Source organism: Perognathus longimembris, chromosome 14 (genome assembly GCF_023159225.1).
Source record: "Perognathus longimembris pacificus isolate PPM17 chromosome 14, ASM2315922v1, whole genome shotgun sequence".
Classification (NCBI taxonomy): Eukaryota; Metazoa; Chordata; class Mammalia; order Rodentia; family Heteromyidae; genus Perognathus; species Perognathus longimembris.
In genome coordinates this window covers 266,636-285,279 of record NC_063174.1, presented here as the reverse complement: position 1 = coordinate 285,279, position 18,644 = coordinate 266,636, and the positions used below count along the sequence as shown (strand labels likewise).

The 18,644-nt window shown below is 38.7% G+C and overlaps 1 pseudogene and 1 gene segment (V, D, J or C); both read right to left on the bottom strand.

Annotated features, from left to right (window-relative positions):
- The window catches only part of LOC125362953, a 436,105-nt gene that overhangs the window by 336,414 nt on the left and 81,047 nt on the right, over nt 1-18,644 (bottom strand).
- Nucleotides 14,078-15,427, bottom strand: LOC125363198 (annotated as a pseudogene).

The following is an 18,644-nucleotide window of genomic DNA, read 5'->3' as shown; positions in this document are numbered from 1 at the left end:
CCCCCCCTCTTAACAAACAAGCTGGGAAGGGTGGTGTGGGCTTGACTATCTCAGCTATGCAGGAAGTGAGGGCAGTAGGCTCACTATCTAATGACAGCCCAAGACTGGGGCTGTGGTTAGAGCCATGAGTTGGATCTCCAGTGCTACCCCCCAAAACAAATAATAATAAATAATAATGTAGAATGTAGAGTAATAGATGATAATGGAAAGATTATTTTTTTCATTTTTAAAATTCCTAACAAGCATGTTGTGCTGTATAACGTATTTTTATAGGACATGTTTGCATGTGGTATATGAAACAATATGCATTTAATTATATACCTTTTCCACTACATTTTTATAGTTATATTGCAATGGGAGAATTCATTTAATTCTTACAGCACTCAAAGGTATATACTATTAGTTTTGTGCATCAGGTGAGAAAACTGAGACCGGAGAAGTTTACTAGTTTTCTCAAGGTGGACAAGCTCAACCTTAGATCCAGCCTTGCAGATAACGTGAGCCCGGTAGGAGAGGTCAGAAGATGAGCATGGTGTCATTTGGAATCTTGTTATAAATACGGAATCTCAGGCCCTGCTCAAATCACAATTTGTACTTTATTTAGATCCTCAGATGGCCCAGATCAAAGTTTGTGGTCGCAGTGGCAGGTAACAGCCTGAGATCACTGCATTAATTGATGAAAATAACTATGCATCCAAGCTAAGTAGATCAGCAGAGAGCATAACCCTTAGCTACATTACCCACTGTTTTCTTTGTTGTTGTTGTTGTTGTTTTGGGCAGTACTGGGTTTGAACTTAGGGTCCCAGATTTGCCAGGTAGGCAGCCCACCACTGGAGCCACTCTGCCATCTTTTTGTGTTGGTTCTTTCTTTTTCCAGACCCACTTCCTTTTTTTTTTTTTTTTGTGGCCAGTCCTGGGGCTTGAGCTCAGGGCCTGAGCACTGTCCCTGGCTTCTTCCTGCTCAAGGCTAGCACTCTGCCACTTGAGCCACAGTGCCACTTCTGGCCATTTTCTATATATGTGGTGCTGGGGAATCGAACCCAGGGGTTCATGTATACGAGGCAAGCGCTCTTGCCACTAGGCCATATTCCCAGCCCCATCCAGACCCACTTCCTCAGTTCAACAATTGAGTTATTTTTAGCTCCTGAGTCTGATCATTTTTTCCAAATATTAAAAATATTTAAGTCATCAAGTTTGTGTGTCCCAAACTATTCTATAGGGAAAGCTTGCTTCTTTGACTATGGGTGCAGAGAGCTGGGCACAGGCTGCAGGTGTTGAAGGTTGCTGAATTACAGAGGTGCGTAGTTGAGGCACTGGCTGCTAGACTGAAATTTCGAGGAAGCTCTGCCTCCCTACTAATGAAGATGACTTCTTTCTTTTATTTAGTATGTATTAGGTGTAGAAAAGGTTTCACTGTGATATTTTTACACATGATACACATGATGGGTATAATTTATTTTGCTCAGATTCACCTCTGTTACTTTCTTATCCTCTCTTCTTCCATTTTGCCACTTAATTGATTTCATTATGCTATTTTCATCCATGAATATAATGCCCTTTGAAAATATTCACTCCCTCTTTACCTCTTCTCCCCTTCCCCCTTATATTGGATGAATGGAAGAGACTAGTGAATGAATACAGTCAAAATACCTAAGTGACAATAGAAGTGGGGAAACTTGATTTGACTGGTGAAGAAGGGATAGGGAGGAGAGGGAAAGCCCTGGACACATAAATAGAGATGTTAAGTTGTAACCATTTGTAGATTAAAAAGTAAACATTTTAAACCTCACTTTTGTCATATGATCTTTCTGTTCCACTCCTGGGCATGTACTAAAAAGAATGCAAGGCAACATATCCTAGAGACACCTGTGTGCTGTGTTTGTTGTAGCACTACTCACAGTAGCCACACTGGAATCAGTCTAGGGGCCCATCAACTGATGCATAGATTAAAAAACATACCTATATTCACAACAGAATATTATGAAGCTATAAAGAAAAATAAAATGTTATTTGCCAACAATGGATGGAACTGGAAATGATTTTAAGTAAAATAAGCCAGACTGAGAAAGAGAAAATGTTTTTACTCATATATGCAGTATATAATATTACATATTATAAAATACTTATGGACAAAATATAGTTATATCCATCTACTATATGTATCATTATATATGGATTTGCCACCATATGCATATAGGACTATATATAAAACAAGATAGCTCTCATCTTCCCTCTTTATTCTATCTTAAATACATTATTGGTAGGCCTTTTTGCATTCTAATTGTACTTCTAAGGGAAGAAATGATGGAAGTAGAACTTGAATCTCTCTTTTCCCTTCGGTACACAGATATCAAGAATTCTATCCACTATTGATAAACAAGAAAGTCTAAGATACAAATTTGTAATTCTTACAGCACTTCAGCTTTTTTAAGCCTTACTCATAGGGAACTCTGGATGACTCCAAACCAGTGTGGATGTGCCAAGCCCAGGACGCCTGCTGGAAAAGTCCTTTACAGCCTCTGTGTAGTATCCACACCGATGTGATCTGGGCTGAGAACCCTGATCTTCTCCATGCTGGTCAAACTTCAGACGTTCCAAAGTTCAGATCCACAATATCCTGTGTTTCCCAATATAGTACTGTGCATGTAATTGTCAAAACCATCTGAAAAAATCCACTCTATGCCTACTACCCATTCATCCAAGCCAATTCAACTACAGTATCAATAAGGCTCAAGCATTGGAAAAACACAAGCACGACTCTCTTGGGGAGATTTATAAGTGTTGAAAAATTGATCCAATGTATAGAGATTTAACGCCATTAGGCATTTATTAAATGTAGAAAGATTTTGAACTACAAGGCTGGAATCTTTCCTTTTCATCAAACAACTTCACATGCGAATCTCATTAATTATTAAAAAAAATGACCAGATTCTTGCTGCTCAGGAACCTTCAGACCTATCCATTTGTTCTCAGTAAAGCTAGTATCTCCTAATTTATTACCACAAACCCTCTTCCATCTCTACTATTTCCATAGACTCCATTCATGATGGAAATTAGGTTTTAAAAAAGAAACCCAGAGACCTTGTTCTCTGTTCTCCCCTTTCTCTGCTGAGCATTGAGCCCAGGGACTCACACATGACCACTGTGTTTAACCTAAGCTTAGTAGCTTTCTGTCTTGCGATATTGTTGCTTACATATGAAGCACAGAGAAAGAAAAACAGAAGGAGAGATAAAATATAAAATAATATAGCAAAATAATGTAAAATATGTATATATGGATATACATAAGTATATATAAATATACAAACACATCCATATACTATCCTATTATATTAAGTTTTAAATTTTTTGGCAAGTAGTTATGTAAGAAGTGATATTTTATATACATTTTCTTTATACATATTTACATTTTTAATATATGTTGTGTTTTTTCTTTGCTTTTGTTTTTTGTAATAACAGGTATTGAGCTCAGGGCTTAACTTCCAGGCCTTTTGTGGGTTTCTTTTGGTTATTTTCTTTGTAATATAGGGGTCTACATTTGCTCACCCTTCCTCCTTTCATTTCTCTGCACCCCTCCTTTGCCAAGGAAGGCTGTGCAAATGTAGTCATTATATTCAGCATATATTATACAAAAAAGGAACTATGTTACTTGAGGGTAGGGTGGGAGAGGGATATTGGGGGAGAATGCAGAGGTGATATTGAACAAGAAGCATTGCACTCACAACCTATCCCTTTGTACAGCTACTTAATAATAACATTGAAAAACAGACTGATTAAAAAAAAGATGGAGGTCTAGCTAACTTTATCTGGGTGGCATTGCACTCTTGATCCTGCAGACTTTACCTTCTAAGTAGCTGGCACTATAGGTATGTACTACCATGCCAAGCTTCTCTTAATCTTAATTAGTTACTTTAATAAGACAGTGGTTCATCTAATTTTTTTTCAAATTTTTATAATCAAACTTATGTACAGAGAGGTTACAGTTTCATACGTTAGGCATTGGATACATTTCTTGTACTGTTTGTTACCTTGTCCCTCATACCCCCCTCCTTCCTCCCCCTTTCCCTTTCCCACCATGGGGTGCTCAGTTCACTTACACCAAACAGTTTTGCAAGTATTGCTTTTGTAGTTGTTTGTCTTTTTTTGCCCTGTGTCTCTCGATTTTGGTATTCCCTTTCAATTTCCTAGTTCTAATGCCAGTATACACAGTTTCCAATATACTCAGATAAGATTACAGAGATAGTGTAGGTACAACCACAGGAAGGTGATACAAGAGCATCATCAATAATAGAAGCTACAGATACACATGGGATGTTGAAAGTAGTTACAACTGTGATATAACAATCGTTTCCATAACATGGAGTTCGTTTCACTTAGCATCATCTTATGTGTTCATAAGGGTATAGCTATTGGGCTCTTGTGATCCTCTGCTATGACTTGCCTAAACCTGTGCTAATTATTCCCAATACGGGAGACCATAGAGTCCATGTTTCTTTGGGTCTGGCTCACTTCACTTAGTATAATTTTTTCCAAGTCCTTCCATTTCCTTACAAATGGGGCAATGTCATTCTTTCTGATAGAGGCATAAAATTTCATTGTGTATATGTACCACATTTTCCTGATACATTCTTCTACTGAGGGGCATCTGGATTGGTTCCATTTTCTAGCTATGACAAATTGTGCTGCAATGAACATTGTTGTGCTGGTGGCTTTACTGTGATTTTGTTTGTGGTCTTTTGGATAGATACCCAAAAGTGGGGCTACTGGGTCATAGGGGAGTTCTATATTTAGCCTTCTGAGGAATCTCCATACTGCTTGCCAGAGTGGCTGAACCAGTTTACATTCCCACCAACAATGAAGTAGGGTTCCCTTTTGGCCACATCCCCTCCAACAATTGTTATTGTTAGTTTTCTTTTGTTTTGTTTTGTTTTTTTTGGCCAGTCCTGGGCCTTGGACTCAGGGCCTGAGCACTGTCCCTGGCTTCTTCCCGCTCAAGGCTAGCACTCTGCCACTTGAGCCATAGCGCCGCTTCTGGCCGTTTTCTGTATATGTGGTGCTGGGGAATCGAACCTAGGGCCTCGTGTATCCGAGGCAGGCACGCTTGCCACTAGGCTATATCCCCAGCCCATTGTTAGTTTTCTTGATATATGACATTCTTACTGGGGTGAGATGGAATTTCAATGTTGTTTTGATTTGCATTTCTTTTATGGCCAGTGATGTAGAGCACTTTTTCATATGTCTCTTGGCCATTCTCATTTCCTCATCAGAGAAGTCTCTTCATAAGTCTTTAGCCCAGTTGATGAGGGGGCTATTGGTTCTTTGCAGTTTTGTTTTGGAGGAAGGTAATTTTTTTAGTTCTGCATATATTTTAGATATGAGGCCTTTGTCCGTTGAATGGCAGGTAAAGATCTTCTCCCAGCCTGTGGGCTTTCTGTTTATCTTGTGAGCTATGTCCTTTGCCGTGCAGAAGCTCTGCAGTTTGATGCAGTCCCATTTGTCCAACCTTTCTTTGATTTGTAGCCTTTCTGGGTCATTGTTAAGGAAGTTCTGTCCTGCGCCAAGGAGCCCAAGTGTTTCTCCTACTCCTTCCTTTAGTGTTTTCAGGGTGCCTGTTTTGAATTCAAGGTCTTTAATCCATTTGGAATTGATTTTGGTGCCGGGTGATATATATATAAGGATCTAGTTTTAGTTTGTTGCATGTGTTGAGCCAGTTTTTCCAGCACCATTTGTTAAAGAGGCTATCTTTCTTCCAAGCTATTGTTTTAGCTCCTTTATCAAAGATTAAGTAGGCGTAGTTCTGTGGGTTCATTTCTAGGTCTTCAATTCTGTTCCATTGGTCTTCAGGCCTGTTCTGGTGCCATTACCGAGCTGTTTTTATTACTATAGCTTTATAATACAGCTTGAAGTTGGGTATTGTAATTCCTCCAGCACTGTTCTTTCTGCTTAGGATTGTTTTTGCTATTCTAGGTCTTTTATTGTTCCATATGAATTTATGGATTGCTTCCTCTATTTCATTTAAAAAGTGGTGTTGGGATATTAATGGGTATTGCATTGAATTTGTAGATAGCCTTTGGCAATATTGCCATTTTGATTATATTAATCCTCCCAGTCCAGGAGCATGGGAGGTTTTTCCATTTCCTTAGTTCTGACTTAATTTCGTTTTTCAAGCTTTTAAAGTTCTCATCAAAGAGGTCTTTCACTTCTTTGGTTAAGGTTATTCCTAGGTATTTTATGTTTTTTTTGGCTATTGCAAAAGGAGTTGCTTTCCTGATTTCAGCCTCGGTCTTCGGGTCGTTAGCATAGAGAAAGTCCGTTGATTTTTGAGGGTTTATTTTATATCCTGCAACTTTGCCAAAGTTTTGGATCAGCTCTAGTAGCTTGGGAGTAGCGTCTATGGGGTTCTTTAGGTATAGGATCATGTCATCTGTGAAGAGAGAAAGTTTAACTTCATCTTTTCCTATTTGGATCCCCTTTATATTTTCTTCTTGCCTAATTGCTCTGGCTAGGAATTCTAGTACTATGTTGAAGAGCAGGGGAGAGAGTGGACATCCCTGCCTTGTTCCTGATTTTAAAGGGAATGGCTTTAGTTTTTCAGCATTTAGAGTTATGCTTGCTGTTGGTTTGTCATAAACTGCCTTGATTATATTCAGGAATGTTCCCTGAAATCCCAGTTTTTCCAGGGATTTTAGCATAAATGGGTGCTGGATTTTGTCGAACGCTTTTTCCGCATCCAGAGATTAAACCATGTGGTTCTTTACCTTGCTCCAATTGATGTGGTGGATTACATTAATTGACTTGCGTATATTAAACCAACTTTGTATCCCTGGGATGAATCCAGTTTGATCGTGGTGTATGATTTTTTTGATGACCTGTTGAAGTCTCATCTAATTTTCTTTATGAACTAGTTTTTAAAGTGTATTCTGTAATCCTATTTCTTGTTTTCATGTTACCAATATAATTTTCATACTTTCCTTAGATTAGTTTTGTTTTTACTCGAACTTCTTGGACTGCATGCTTACTTAACATTTCATGAGGCTTTTTATGGATAAGGAAAGTTATGACTAATGGTAGGTTTTACTATCATTATCCTTATGATTATTAGCTGGTCTCTAAACCAAACAAGCATGTTCCCAATGGCTTTTTCCTTCCTTCCTTCCTTCCTTCCTTCCTTCCTTCCTTCCTTCCTTCCTTCCTTCCTTCCTTTTTCTTCCTTCCTTCTTTCCTCCTTCTTCCTTCCTTCCCAGGATTTATTTTAGTATAACTAGATGAAGTAAGCAAAAATAGAACCAGAAAGAAACATTTACTGCTCCCCATACAGGAAATAGTTGAAGATGCCCTGATAGGTTTTCTTGTCAAGGAGAGAGTAAGCTTCCTGCCCTTGGGCTGTGTTTTTTGATTTTCTTCCACTGCATTCCTAGGCTGCTATGCCTTTTTGCCTGGATATCTAAAGCAGGAGCAGTCTATCTGTCACTTTCTGTAAGTCTCATGACGTAGTTATACAGAGCAGCATCTCTCTGGTTGACCCTGGCAGGCTTAGCTTGCTGGGCATTTTGTCTGGAACAATTGACTAGCTGTTCATGTCATTTGTCACAAAACCATTAAATTCTTCAGAAAAGTCCCTTTTAGGAGGGAAGTTATCTATCACAGATTGCATTTCTCTTAGCTGTAGAGTTGTAGCTATAAGATCCTAGGCCACTGCTGTGAATGACCATGAGACTGAAGGGCTGACTCCAGGAAGAGGGGAGTCATGGCAAAGTAACAGCAGAGCGTCTGCACTGGTCCCCAGGAGGAGAGCACAGTTTGGGCCTGGTTTCCTCTTTTTCCAGAATGGTGTGTTCTAGGGAGAATCCCTAGAATGGGATTCTGCAGTTTGTCTTTGTTAGATATATGATTTCAGATTGAAACTAGCTTAAAGTCTGAAATGTGTTAGAGAAGTGGTAAGGTAAGCTGGACTTTAGGGGACTTTTGATTCAACATAAGACATGCTTCGAAGAGTTACTGGGGAAAGGGCATTTTTTTTTTTTTTGCCAGTCCTGGGCCTTGGACTCAGGGCCTGAGCACTGTCCCTGGCTTCTTTTTGCTCAAGGCTAGCACTCTGCCACTTGAGCCACAGTGGGAAAGGGCATTTGGGAGAAACAGGTATTTCTCAGGGTCTCCATTGCCCCATACCTTTTGGCTTAGAACCTTGTTTCTTCTCTGTACCTGCAGTTGTAGAGCACAGGCACAGAAATAGAGCATTATAGGCATTCACTCTCTGTTAATTTTTTCTTGTTGGATACATCTTAACTCAGCTGTAATCTCATTCTGAGTTTTGATCCTAAAATTGAGTTTGACAGAATTCTTTCTGGCCTGACCCCATCAGTCTGTCTGTGGTGACATATGGTACACATCATTCTTTCCCTAATTCCCATATTAAGATCTTCCAAGAAAGAGCCTGCTGCTATAGAGGTGACAGCGGCAGAGAGAAGAGTTGTAAGAAGTTGTTACAGACTGAGGTTTTAATGGGAGGAAGTTTGCTGATTACAAATTTCACCTCTCCTAAATTATCCGTGCCCCTGACATTTATATAGATTCTCACTTGCTGAATAATGGAAACATTCTTCCTACTATCTCCTCTCTTACCAATTGGCTTGAATAATAGTCTTGAGAATAAAGGGAAAGCTTCCCATCAAGTTGGAGTAGCAGCCCAAGGAAAGTTGTTGTGACCACAGTTAATACTTGGGCATGTGTCAGGACAGAAGATAGATAATACACTATTTTGTCACTACAAGGACACATGTCTATAAAGAACATGGCATTTATAACCCTGCAGAAAGAACTGGGCCAAACTGCCACAAATCAATGGAAAGTTAGATAACGTTGTGACAAGTTTTTCTCTGTCAGATCTACAGAGCCAGCTTCAGCCAACATTGGTGCATCCATGTCAGTGATGTGTATCTGAAGAAATGACATATGTTCTATGGTTTTAAAGTATTTCCTGCACACTTTCCCTTCTCCTTTCTTTCTTTTCTGCCCATCCTTTATTCCTAATATGTGTACAAGAGTACAAATACATTACTGATGTCACAAATTAAAAACACAGGACTTAAATTGTATGGGCATCGTTTATAAACAGCTTCCTCTCCATATTTCACTAGACATAGAATGGTGGCAAAGATGTTTTCTTTATCTAAAGACATTTATTTATAAAAATGCCAGATGTTTGCAATGTACTAGAGTATGAGGAGCTAGGCAACTGAGAGATTATTTTCTTATTTTGTATTTTCTTATCATTGAAATAAGTCCAAATAGCATGGGTATGAGGATGGTTTCCAGTATATGGATACAACAGATTTAAACTGTTGATAACTTTCTATTACAATTCAATTAATAGCACAAATGAGGGTTGGGCAAATATATAAGCCTACTCTTCTAGATGACTTGCATTCTTTATTTAAAATAAATTATTTCAGCTTTTCTCCTCATTATAATAACATAGCATGTCAAAAACTCTTGTATAATAATGCTACATAATAAAATATATACCCAGAGAAGAATATATGCAAATAAAACTGAGAAGGATCAAGAAGTTATAAATTACCTGAATTTGTTAAAATAAATATTGTCTATAGGAATTCTGTTAGAAATGATCATGGATATAAAACATTTTTCTTTTTCTAATGTAAATATTTACTGTTTTCTTCTAAGCACTAACTTTATGTACTTTCTGTTCTTGTTGAGTGGAGCATTCCATCAATATCATCAATTGATTTTAGTGTTAAGTAAATCTACGGTGTTTTTGTGTATTTTCTGACTCATAATTATTCCTTATTAAGAGCCAAAGTTTAAAGTGTCAACATGCAACTGTGGTTTTTATCTATTTTCTCTTTGTTTCTAACATGTTTAGTATTTTGGAGGTTTGTTGTTATGTGAGTACACATTGTTTTTTGTGCCAGTCCTGGGACTTGAACTCAGGGCCCATGTATTGTCCCTAGGACTTTATTTTGTTCAAAGCTTGCACTAGACCACTTGAGCCAAGCTTTACTTCCTGTTTTCTGGTGATTAATTAGAGATAAGTCTCAAGGACTTTGTTGCTTGGGCTGGCTTTGAACTGTGATCCTTAGATCTCAGCCTCCTAAGTACACAAGATTACCAGAAGGAGCCATCAACACTCAGTACATTTTTTATACTTTATTTCTGTAATATTTCTTTTCCTGAAGCCCAATTTGTTGAATATTAATATAGCTCCTCCAATATTATTTTTTCATTTTATCTTTTATTTATTTCTTAATCGGGCTAGAATTTTATTAACCACATGGTGTCTGTACTCTGCCATTAGGGGAGCCAAGTGTAGCCTCATTTTAACTTTTCATCTACTTATTTGTTTCATGTAAGCAGTATATTGTTGGATTGTTTTAATAAGTTGTACTGGTACTGCCTTAATTTGCATGTTTAGGCAATTGTACTTGTTATAGTTATTAGCATATTAATAATTATATGAATAATACACTAATAATAGTTTTGTTTATTATCCATCTTTGGTTTGTGCCCTTTAATTTTATTCCTCAGTGTTAAATTAAAATTTGTGCATTTTCTTTTTCTTTTTTTTTCTTCAAAGAGTACCTGTGGCATGGAATTTTAGATAATTAAATAGCCCTTTAATAAAACTATAAAGCAAGCACTGATTTTCCTTTAATTGCAAATAACTTAGTCATTTTATTATATAAAACTAGTCTTTCATATTTCTTTTTAAGATACTAGTACAGAAATTAATGAAATGTTCAAAACTTTTGTTTCTTATCCAAAGGTTATTTCATTCAGTCATATTAAAACTATTTGTCTCACTATATCGATTAGTTTGTGATAGTTTGTAGTTGGACTTCATTCATATGGAAATATTGTCAATGTTGTGCTTTTCCTTCATTTCAAAATGTAAAAATCCTAGTTCCTAAACATATAAATAATTGCCAGATTTAGATGCAGGATGGTAATAAACACTATTCTTTTAATTTTTTTTATCATTAAAGTGTTTGATTGACACACAGTAATAATATACATTAATGGGATAGAGTTAATGTTTCAGAATGTGTATACACTGTGTAAGTGATTAGATCAAGGTAACTGGCATATCCGTTACTTCCAATATCTGCCATTTTGCTCTCCCTTCCTCCTAGAAGTGTCATTTCCACATCAGTTTGAAGAATTTCCTTTAGAACAGGTCTACTCTCTTTATATGAGAATGTCCTTATTCTATTGTAATTTCTATAGAATTTTCTGTCAGATTTTTCTTTTTGTATTCATACTGGTGCTTAATCTCAGGGCCTGGGTTACCATCCCTTAGTTTTTTTCTCTCTACAACTTGAGCTAGACCTCCACTTCTGTTTTTTTTATTTACTAGTTAGAGGGAGATAAAAGTTTCCTAGTCATTTTTGCCTGGGCTGGCTTTCAACCATGATCCTTAGATCTCAGCCTCCTGAGTAGGCAGGCTTAAAGGCATGAGCTATTGGCACCTAGATTTCTGTTTTAAAATTTAATATTGTGGAAAAGGTCATGTTTTATATGTGATTGTAAGGTGTTTGGTTTTATTTTGAGAGCAGAAGGAGGCTATTTCAAGGATTTGGGCAAGGCCTGACATGATCCATGCTTTAAAGAAACGTATTGGGGGGCTGGGGATATGGCCTAGTGGCAAGAGTGCTCGCCTCGTATACATGAGGCCCTGGGTTCAATTCCCCAGCACCACATATACAGAAAACGGCCAGAGGTGGCGCTGTGGCTCAAGTGGCAGAGTGCTAGCCTTGAGCAAAAAGAAGCCAGGGACAGTGCTCAGGCCCTGAGTCCAAGGCCCAGAACTGATTAAAAAAAAAAAAATGTATTGGCTGCTGTGATAAAAATAGACTATAGGAGATACTGAAAGAATGGTGTGGTTGTCAGTTGAAAAACAAAAGGTAGTAAAAGGCGCGTCTATTAGGTGAACGGGGGGAAGATCAAGCGTTCAATGTTGAATGCTGTGAATGGAGTCCTGGTCTCTAGAATGCAGGATCTCCACACAGGAAGAGGGCATCCACAGAGGCTCTGTGGTAGAAGTCTGGTCTCCTACCACCCAGCAGTAAAAGAAGGGACACACAGTTCTTTTTGTTTTTCATAGTCAGATATTCCTCCGTGGGCTCCCGTTTGTCACCCGAGAGACCTTACTAAGCAAGGTCAGGCTGTGGCTTCCAGTCACAGACGGTCCCAAGTTTCAGGAGGTTACTGCTCGGCAACCTTGCAGCCCCAGGCACTGTGTCACTCAGGGCACAGAAGTACTCAGCTGTGTCGCTCCAGTGAGCTGAGGCTTTCTTCAGGTGGAAGGAGGTTTCACTCTTCTTAAACTCAGCCTCGAAGCCTTTGATGCCTTTAACCACAGTTTTCCCTGTCACATATTTGAGGAGAAATTGGAGGCCTTGGCTGGGGTACTGGACATACCAGAAAAGGTAAGGCGTTGCGCCATAAGAATAGTTGCATCTTAACTCCAGAGGGGCTCTTTCAGACACAGTGACATGGCTGTCAGGCTGGGTCACCAACTGGGCTCCACTTCCTCCTGCAACATCAACATTGTGTCCATGAGACCAGACCAGACCTACCGGTGATGTTCAGCTTCTGATTGTGGAGGTGCAAAGGGAACACACCACTTACCCAGCATGAAGGGCACACCAAGCAGCAGGAGGGCCACCGAGACCATGCCTAGATGGCGAAGAGGCTGAGCGTTGTGTTCTGGAATGTGCAGGGAAGGAATGTGAGCACTCCTGATGGGGAAAGTCTGGTATTCACTGGTTCCTGTTTCAACAAGCCCTCGGAGATGCTGTGAGATGCTTTCTTGGCATTGCAGCTCCAAGTGTGAGGGAAAGAAACTGACACAAAACTTGTCAGCAGACAGTTGCGGTCTGTGCAATATCGCCCTCTAGTGTCAAAGTCACAGGCGGAGTCAAGGTTTCTGTGATCTGTTTTCTTACAGTGTTACTAATACTGGTGAAGGAGTTTTCAGTGGTCTGTTTACTGGGAGACTATCTTAATCTTATGGACTAAATGCCATTATTTAATCCTGTGAGAAGTGAACAATACTGACATCCTCATTTTACAAGTGAGGAAACTTAGAATGGAAGAGAAGATTCAATGTGCCCAATATTATACTAAGTAACAGAACTGGAGTTTGTCTATTAATATGAGTCAAGAATCCATGTTGTTAACTAGTGATAATTATTGAATATTTCTCACTGTGTGTCTTTAGAGAGATATTTTTCATACTTAATAGATGGGAAGCAAAGTCTTCATGATATGAAATAGTTTACCAAGTACAGATAAAGATTGCATTGAACTCTTTTCCATTCCAGGCTCAGCCCACCGTGTTCTTGATATAGTAGGAGTAGATACAATTTCACAAAAACAAAGAATCTGAGCAAAACTCAGATGAGAATATTGTCTAGAGAAAATATTCAAGAACCTAAATACTGAAGGCACAAAGAGCAGAAAAAAATACCAAAGAGACCTCACAGATAGATTCAGTAATATGACCGATGTGTTTGTGAAAGGTAGGTTGACTGTTTCACTCAGTTAGTGATAGAACTATAATTACTAGCATGATTTTTTAAATTCAGATAAAAGTAGCATGAGGTTGTTGGGGAATATGGAAAGAAGGGCTCAGATTAGGCAACGCAGGAGGTAAGATCCCCAGTCTCCTCTCCTTGCTGGCTGGGGCTTTTAGTGTGCTATCCAGCCTCTAGGAAGAATTATGGATAGCTCCCTCAGGGATAGCTTAGGTGACTAGGAGGGAACAGAGTAGATCAAGCCACAGGCTCACTATTCTTCCTTCCTTTTTAACCTGTGAAGGCACCCACTCAACTGCTCCTTTGTCACAAATACCCGTGCTATTACAAAGGCCTGGTTAATGACACCACAAGCAGCTTTCTCCAATCCCAAGTCCCTGGAGTCAGCGAGGCTGACCTTGGATTTTCTCACACCAGTTAAGACCACTCACTGGTTTCTAATACAATTTTCACCTAGTACATTTAAATAGTGTGTGAATGCAGGCGCCAGAGATTTGCTCCTTGGGGTCTGGGAGATGTTAGATGAAATAATATTCCTTGACTCTGCTCTTGGCTGAGTCAGTCTCCATCTGGAGGCTGGTGCTGGGCTCACCTTCTGCGGGCTCATAGTTCATCTAGCTGCCTGTGTTCTTGTACAGGTAAAAGAAGATCAAGATCACAATGGAGAGCAGGGTGAGGAAGACTGCTTCCTCAGCTTCTGGGGACAAATTCTCAGTAGCCAGAAGCATCAGCTTTTGGTGGGCATTAGCTCTTCCTTAGGAGAAGGCATGGTCAGGAGGCTGGTCCCCCCTGCCACGGTGTCAGCACCTGGAGGAAGGGGCAGAACTTTTCAATCCCACAGGCCATGGGGGGAGGGGGTATGATTGTTAATCTATGTTTATAAATTGCATCATCCTGGTTTACTTTCTATCTGTCTGTCTGTCTATCTATCTGCCTATCTATCTATCTATCTGTCTGTCTGTCTATCTATTTATCATCTACCTACATACGTACCTACCTACCTATCTATCTAATGCTGGTACTGGGCCTTGAACTCAGGGTTTCAGAACAGTCCTTCAGCTTTTTCACTCAAGGCTGGCACTCTACCACCTAAGCTACAGCTTCACTTTCAGATTTTTTTTTTTTGGTAATTGGAGATAAGAATCTCATGGACCTCCTAAACTAATCTGCTTTAAGCTGTTATCATCAGATCTTAGCCTCCTGACAAGCTAGGATCACAGGCACAAGCCAACAGCATAGTGTTCATCATTGCTTATTAAAAAACTGATGTGATTTTCATATTAAAATAGTAATGTGAGGGTCAGAGCAGCAGCAGCTATAGGTCTGTGCTAGTGCCCGATGCCCAAGGAACCCAGTAAAGGCACAGTGACAGGCGGCTGAGTGGGCTGGGATACTTCATTGTCCAGGTGCCATAAACCTCCTTAGTATTAAGGCTGACTAACTCAGATTTCTTTCTTTTAATCAACATTTGAAGTAACAGGATGATTGAACTAACAGGATATTGGAGCTAATTGTAAGATTTCATCTTTACCAGTGTAAGCTATAAAAAGCAAAGGTGAAATTCAGTGATCCAGGACTCCATTTCTTATTTATTTATTTATTTATTTATTTATTTATTTATTTATTTATTTATTTATTTATTTATTTATTTCAGTACTGGGGGCTTGAACGTAGGGCTCTATGCTTTTGCTTGGCTTTTTCACTCACCACTATTACTTTACCACTTGAGTCACATGTCCATTTCTGGATATTTACTGGTTCATTGGAGAGTCCTGTACACTTTCCTACATGGGCTGGCTTCAAACTGTGATAACAGGAGGTGTGTGCAATAGATATCTGGTTCATTTCACAATTCATATATTACCCATTTCTGTTTAGAAATAAGTTCAGAGATAACATAGAAATCAATGTCTCTTCAAAGTATGCATTTTCTTCATTCACTATCCCAATAAACCCTAGAAGTTTTCTTCCTGGATGTATGTCTACAGCCCTACAATGATGCAGACTTTGAAAAATGTTTGCAACATAAAGGATTAGATGCAATCACTGGGAGAGTAAACAGCTCATTAAAATTTATTCTACCACTATATATTGATTGTGCCTCTTGGGTGAGGAGGCATTGTTCTAAGCAGGGAGGACCCAGAAGTTGAAGGGAGAGATAAAAGTCTAGAGAGCTGAAGGAGAAGCAAAATATAATGTAAGTAAGGTAATTTTAGGTCAAGACAACTGAACTGAGATGGGTAGTCATGGTAAGGACAACTAGTTCTTGGATTCAACTTGTTTCCTGTTGCTAATGATACAATATCACAGACTGAGGAAGTTATAAAGAAAACTTCAGGTGGCACATAGCAAAAGATAGTGCCTTTGTATCTATCCTCTGGTTTCTTTCCCTCTTCTTATAAAGCCAGCAGTATCATTCAGTCCAAGGGCCTGCACTCTGGTGATTTTCTAATCCAAACCACCTGCCAGAAGTCTCAACTCTTAATACCAAAGAGCTTCCATAGTATTAGGTCACAAAGGATATTAAATGCCAACCTTAGTATTGCAGGGGGAAAATCATATCCAAACTATAGTCCTCCCTAAAGGAAGATATTACTCACCTGGGAGAGTTCCAGTAAGAATAAAATGAGAACACATATGTAAATTATCTAATGCAATGCCTCTTGTATCTTAGGCCCTCAAACAAATCTACTTAACATAGGAAATATCAGTGCCTGGGAGGCACACTCTGAAACTTCAATGAAGTCTTATCCACAAGATAAAGCTCATAATATTCTTTTAAGGTATAATTTGAAAAGTACTTAGCATAGTAAATTGTCATAGATACTCTTTCTATCATATTTTTTACTGTTCATGAGAAATTATGTGGTGCCATTATTTCAGGAAATTAGAAGGTATAGTGCCCCATGGGAAGACTTTCTTATGCAATGTTCCTACAATTACTTATTTTTCTCTGTCAGTGACTATTGCTTCTTCCACATCTTGTATAGTTCTATAACATACTAAAGTATAGAATAGTAGACACAATTTCTCATAGCAGAGAAAAGCTCCCACCATGTGTAATATTGTCAAATGTTATTTCTGGGTGTCCTACTATCTTCTAGCCCAACTCATCCCATATATTCCATTTGTCGTTTGTAGGTGAGTCACCTTCATATCCAAGAAGGGAGCAGATCACCCACCAGCCAGTCCTGAATCCTCTCTGGCATTAGAACTGTAGGCACTTTAGTGACATATTGGTTCAGAATGGTAACTCTGACACAGTTTAACTTGTGACCACGAGAGGGCTGCAGGGAGGCCGGCATAAATATCACCGAGTATTTTAGACAGACACCAGATGGCAGTACTTCAGCTAAGAGTTGCTTTCTATCTCCACAGGTAGCACTTGATTCTCAAGGAGAGAAAACAAGATTTAGACAGTGTTCAGAAGCTAGTGACATTTAAAAAAAAGATGCAGGGGAACTTCAGAGTGCACTACATATACATATACATATTTGAAAGCAGAACATTACAGACACAAGGCAAAAGTTCCTCATTTGGAAACATGTTCTGAGTGTTTCAGGAATCATCTTAATTTCACAGCACACTATCCCGTAAGAGTTGAGAGAAGCAGTGAGAACTGTTAAGTGCTTGGCTGATGATTTTTAACCTATTGATCCTTGGGTAATATGCACTTAATTTGGAATCTTTTTCTGTAGTTGACCTTTAACATCACCATCACTGAGACATCTGCCAACTTTCCTGAGTCTTTGTTTCTCCACAGCCCAAACTCTGCTCCTTAGGGGTCCTTTTAGATGCCATTATTTGCTTACAATAAAAGTCAGATGGGGAGAAGAGACATAAATGGAAAATTGACATAAATCTCTGTGGACATACATAGGAAGGAGTGACTATCAAGATTGTCAGGGAAGGCTCTATTAAATTTCTGGCACCTGCTGCATTTCAAAGCATAGGAACTGGCAAGGTGAACAGGAGGAACACATACTAGGTAGAGGAATCTGCAGGTACAAAAATCAGGTGTAAACTTGAGGGTACAACTATACAAGGTGTCATTAGAATACAGGTGAGAGACAGGGTCGTAATAGGAGATGAGGCTGCAGATGAAGCTGAGGAATTATTTGATTGAGCCTAGTTTACATTGATAGAAAGTTGAATTGTATACTATAAACAACAGAATGCCGCTAGAAGCTTTTAGAGGAAGGACTAAAAATTTATCTTTTCTTTTTTTCTTATTATGCTTTTAGAAATTGTAAAATATAACTTATCTATGAGAGAATCAGCATAGTGCATGTTGTTAAATAAAAAGGAAAATTAGAGATGTTCAACATTAGAGGAGGTTATATTTCATTTCCAAAATATTAAAATGTGAATGATGTAAAAATACTATTTCCTAGGGTTTTGGTATATAAATTATTTAATAATTCTAAAGTCTTTAATATGTTGTCTCACATATGGTCAGCTAAATAAGTATTGACAGTTTTTTCTTAGTAAACCTACATTTACTTTACTGCCTAGGTCTCTGGCCCATACTGCCCTTTTCTTTTTCTCTCCACATAGGTGGAACGTTCTAGAAAACTTATAACCATTCCTCCTTGTAGGTGAACATTATTCCCAACTTCCTGAGATAATTTCCTCCTGACGACATTAATATACTCAAGGCACTGAGAAGATTTTTGTAATTTTCATTTCCTTAATCAAAAGTATTTTCATGCAAGCTTATCAACTATGGGATGTTATAGTTATATAGCAACTACATTTTTGTCATGTTAGTGGTTATTTTATTATTGATTTGTATGAGCTTTTTATGTGCTGTTCACAGCACTGAATATTCACAGTGTTGTGGTCTGTGCATTGACTTGCCAGATTCTCTCATTCTTTTTTTCGAACTCAGAGAACTCCATAACTTGTGCTTTGATTAGAGACTCACCATTTTTGCCCTAGCTTAGCCTCAGATAGCAACCCTCCTCTCTAGCCTCCGTACTCAGCTAGACTTAAAGGCACGCATCACCTGCCCAGCCCAGATGTCCTCCTCACTTTGGTATAAAAGTAATAGGACATTTTATTAGGAAAGAAATGTGTCAAAAA